Source organism: Panthera onca, chromosome B4, assembly GCF_046562875.1.
Source record: "Panthera onca isolate mPanOnc1 chromosome B4, mPanOnc1 haplotype 2, whole genome shotgun sequence".
Lineage (NCBI taxonomy): Eukaryota > Metazoa > Chordata > Mammalia > Carnivora > Felidae > Panthera > Panthera onca.
In genome coordinates this window covers 42153910-42158828 of record NC_138345.1, presented here as the reverse complement: position 1 = coordinate 42158828, position 4919 = coordinate 42153910, and the positions used below count along the sequence as shown (strand labels likewise).

At 41.4% G+C, this 4919-nt stretch overlaps 1 pseudogene; it reads right to left on the bottom strand.

Moving 5' to 3' along the window:
* LOC132660376 (histone acetyltransferase KAT7 pseudogene) lies at nucleotides 1-2246 on the bottom strand (annotated as a pseudogene).
* Between the last annotated feature and the right edge of the window lie 2673 nt (nucleotides 2247-4919).

Here is a 4919-nt window from a genome sequence, read left to right as displayed (position 1 = left end):
AGTTAAAAAAAAGAAAAGAAAATGGAAGCCATCAAAAAAAAAAAAGTTGTAAGGGGCTGGACAGAAGTTAAAGGCAGCATCTCTTGCTTTGCTTGAACACCAAAAATAGGAAACCAGGGGATAGGGGGGAACGGTGGCAAACCCCAAAAAAGGAAATGGGGGAGGAGTTCTTGGAAGGGCATGGGCACTTTAGTTCAAGAAGGAGGGTGAGGCACTGTTAAAGAGAAGCAAACCTTGGCGGGGGTGGCCTGCTGAGTCTTGGGCAGAGATCTGGAAATCATTCGCGGTCATGTCCTACCTACCTCGCCAAGGATGTTCAGACAAAAATCGGTGCAACTGAGGTGTGCTACATCAGACTGGTACTGGGGAGAAGGTTTCTGCAGTCTAATGAACCTGTTCGCCCGCAGCATGAAGGAGGACTGAACGTTATTTTGGCACCTGCAAATGTAAAGGGGGCCAGGGAGTTAAGACAGAAGAAAGCAGTTATGACTGGGTACTTTCTGGCGAGGCAAAAAGAAGTATTTGCTGCCTTCTGCCAAGACACTGCCCACAGGTGAACTCGGAGTACGGAATCGCCGCCTCTTAATTGCCCTCTCCATCTCGTTCCGATAGATTATGCGCTGTTAGCAAGACTCGTCCTTGGAAGAGTCTTAAGAGAATATTGCTCTCTGGCCAGCTTGATACTGATTATAAGCAAGGCTGTCAATAAAAATGGAGGAAAGAAATCAAAGTGAGGTAAAATCCAAAGGGAACGGACCCCTCCCAGTGTGCACACACTCACAAGTGTTACCTCTTCCCTGCTGTTCCAAAAAAAAAGTAAACACATGTAAGGAGTGATTGGAAAGGTCCTTGTGGCAGCAGCCATTATTTGGAAGTCTGGTGACCAGGCAGGAAGAAGCATTATTTCAAAGTTTAGAAGATGGAACACAAACAAGCTCATGGGGCTACCGGGCAAGAGGGGACCCGGTGACTGGACAGGTACAGTGCCAAACAGAACACCATGGATCAGTGCTGTGAGGTGTCTGCCTTCAGGGCTACTAGAGATCCCATCCAGGCAACCTCAGTGAGGCCGAAATCACAGTTCCTCAGAACTAACTTCTGCAACATACACCAGGGTCGGAGCCGGGACAGTCCTGAGGAGGTTGGTCTTCCCCCCAAATACTGTATTTACCAACCACAAGAGCCCCAGAGATGACAGACGGATCCCTAGGGTAGAGATTCCTGCTGCCGGGGTTCGCAGGCTCAGAGTAACAGGTCACTTAAAGTGGGAGGGGCACATTGTAAAAAGCTTGGGTCCATGGTTGTTTTTTTTTTTTTTAGAGGGGATCTTTGACCTCTTTGGCTCTCCACTCATCTATCAGGTCCCGTGTCTTTAAAACTAAGTGTTTTCCTTTCCAATAGTTGAACATCTGAGGGTCTGTAGAGGGCTGACAATGTCCACAGGATTCACCGCTGTCTCCTGGCTAATTTCTTTGGTAGAAATCTCTTTCCCTTGGAGATAACGCAGGTAGCCGAGAAGCACTTCTTTCCAGTAACTGCAGTAGCTTATGAGCCTCTGATTGGAGAGTGGACGTTCTGAGGAACCAACTTTTTCTTCCACTTTGGAAAGCAAATAACTGAGATCAATGAGCACCTTGCCATAGTCCTGTCTCCTGTACTGAAGCATGCTGAGGATACTACATTGCAGTTGAGGAATGAATTCTTTTCCTTGGAAAAATATCCAATCAGGTGACAGCCGGTGTTGTCCACTTCTGTCATAACATGGAACATAAAGGGTTCCACATCATAATGTAATATCTTGTGGTCCAGAAAAAGCTTGGCCAACAGGCGTAGGTTTGGGCAGTGGACTTTGTTTTTCTTGTGGTCTACTTCAAACGTGAAGACTGAGCCTTTCTGATATATCTCATCACTGGGTGGCTGTTTCCATACACACTTTTAGCCGTGTGTTAGCTGAGTATCATTTCGCCTTTCATGTATTTTAATCAGAATTCACATATGTAGAGATGTCCCAGTCTTGCATATTCTTTGGGATAGGAAGAATGGTACCAGGTAATGAGCTCATAACCACCAAAAGCAATTGTTTTAATCATGTTGCTCTCCTCTGTGCTTTGGTCTTGCGGCCTTAACTTGTCCAAATCCTCTGAAGCCTGGGCTCACGCTCTTCGGAAAAGATCTAAGTCATACTCACTATTCAGGTTTTCCAAGAGAGTTTCTCGAGCGTTCCCATAGGTCTGTCTGTGTTCCATGGCAGTGATTACGAATGTCCTTTCACAGGACAGCTATCTCATATTAATGTTTGTTAGTTAATGTTGGTTTGATTAATTTGCTAGAGCAGCTCACATAACTTGGGCAAACAGTTTATTTACTGATTACTTGTTTGTTACAAAGGATATTAAAGGAGGTGAGTGAACAGCCAGATGAAGCAATGTGTAGAATGATGTCCAGAGGGTCCTGAGCATGAAATGTGAGAGACTCCAACCTCTTGGCATATGGATGTGTTCTTGTTCACACACACAAAACAAGAATATCAAGGGGAAGCTCTCTAAACCCTGTCCTTTTGAGTTCTTGCAGAGGCTTCATTATGTAAGCATGATTGAGTAAACCATTGCCCAATGGTAATTAATTAAACCTCCATCCCCTCTCCCCTCCCTGGAGGTGAAGGGGGGGGGACTGAAGTTCCAACCTCTAATCACTGGCACCCAGCCTCTATCCTTAGCTTATCAAGGGGCTTTTCAAAAATCATCTCGTTAACATAAATTCAGATGTGGTTGAAAGGGGTTTGTTATGAACAACAGAAGTCGTGTAGTTAGAAAGCACTAGCTTTTAGCTATTTCTAAAGTTGAGCTGAAAATACCTTCCTGAAACACTCACACAGTCGAGTTCAAGTTGCTTGCCGAAGAAACATTTCACTACGTAAAACTCCCAACTAAATACTCCACTGCGCCTTGAGCTGATCTCAGTGTGAGATATTTTTTTCTAGTTTTCGTTATCTTTGCCTCTGACCTGAGTTTGAAAGCAAGTAGATTTGAGTCACGTAATGTCCCTCAGTTTGAATTTCTGAAGTTGAATCCTCCGAAAAATGGGGCAGTTAGATCACATCAGTGTCTTCTAATCCAAACTGTACTGCAAAGTAATTATCAATGACAATAGGTCAGAGGAAGTAGGAAGAGACAGCCAAGAAAGAAGTGAACGGAGATCTGGGTACAGGTGCTAACATTTGAAGTTGGTGGGCCTTAGACCAGACGGAGGACCACTTCTAGTTCTAGAAGTTGGTGATTTTGTAAATTCTACCTTGAGCTCTTTTAAAACAGTTTTGGTGATTTATATGATCTTGAGATAGTGGTATTGAAAATAAACTTCTCAGTATCTCAGTGATACAAAAGACAGGTAAAGTTAAAGATTTGTTTGTCTTTAGAGGGGGCAAATGTTGAAATACGCATCTCTACTTTGAGTTTTCTCTTTCCTTTTAGAAATGTCTATTATTTCCAAAGTAGTTTTTCAGGGCAATGATGAGTTTGTACCAAAAGCTGAGAAAATTATTCAACATTAGATAACTCATGTTAAAGAAATTCCCCTGAATGCAGTGACTGTTCATTATTAAATTACTGTATTCTTTTATAAAGTTTACATTTTCCTTTATAAAATTTTGTCTTAAGGAAATCAGTGTGGCAAAATTTCCTGTAAGTGCTCATTCCTTGCCTTGCATGATAGAATTCATGCTAAAGGATATTCTCAGCTCAAATATCTCTTTTGAAACTTCCTAAGTAGGACTGGTCATTGTGTTTTTTTATGTGCGTATAATATTCTGTTCCTAATTTTTTTTTATATGGCATGTGTGCTTGCATTAGGATTATTTGTTTGTCATTTCTACTAGACGACGTGGAAGAACAAAGACCTATTTACTTTTTCCGTCTTTGTGTCAGTTTTTTTTTTTTTTTTAACGTTGTAGTTAGTTAACATATCGTGTAATATTGGTTCCAGGAGTAGAATTTAGTGATTCATCATTTACATGTAACACCCAGTGCTCATCACAACAAGTAAAGCTTCTCTTATTGTTCTTTTTTTTTTAAATAATTAATTTATTTTGAGAGAGAGAGAGAGCGAGAGCATGCATATGTGAGTGGGGGAGGGGCAGAGAGAGTAGGAGAGAGAGAGAATCCCAAGCAGGCTCTACTCTGTCAGCACAGAGCCTGATGCAGGGCTCGATCCCACGATCCTGGGATCATGACCTGAGCCAAGATCAAGAGTCAGCCACTTAACTGAGCCACCCAAGCACCCCAATGTTCTTAATGCTCTCTAATCACTTGGGGAATTACAAGGATTGGGGGAGCTGTGAGTCAGGAATGAAGGATGTTGACCTTATGTCTTATTATAAATTACTATATCACAGCGCACAAAGGATTCCTGCATCATATATCACACTAATAAAACAAATTACTAATCTGTTGGTACTTATTGGTTGGAACATTTATATGTAAATGTTGCACAATAGGCATTATGCCATCCTTCTTTGCAATGAAACTGCTACAATGTCAGAAAAAAATCATCCATCTAAATTGAGCCTGGATGAATTAGACCTCAAGGTGTCTAGAAGAAGAAAGAAAGATTATAAACAGCTAAACAATTGGAGAAAGGACTGGAAAGTTAGTACATTTAGTCCTTTTCGTACATGGTACGTTTCGCCAGGGTTTATGAGCAACCTGAATTAGTTTTTGCTATGCTGCATGCAGATTCCAGCAAGTTTTCCCTTTGAATAGAAATTTTGGGTAAGAATTTTGTAGGATGCTTTAGTAAATATCTGGGTATTGGAACTGTATATAGGAAGAGATGCCTGTATATTGAAGTCAATACAAGTTAAAGTTATTATTTTATTTGGCAAATCAAACCTTTTATCTTTATGGCATCACTTTTTAAAAATG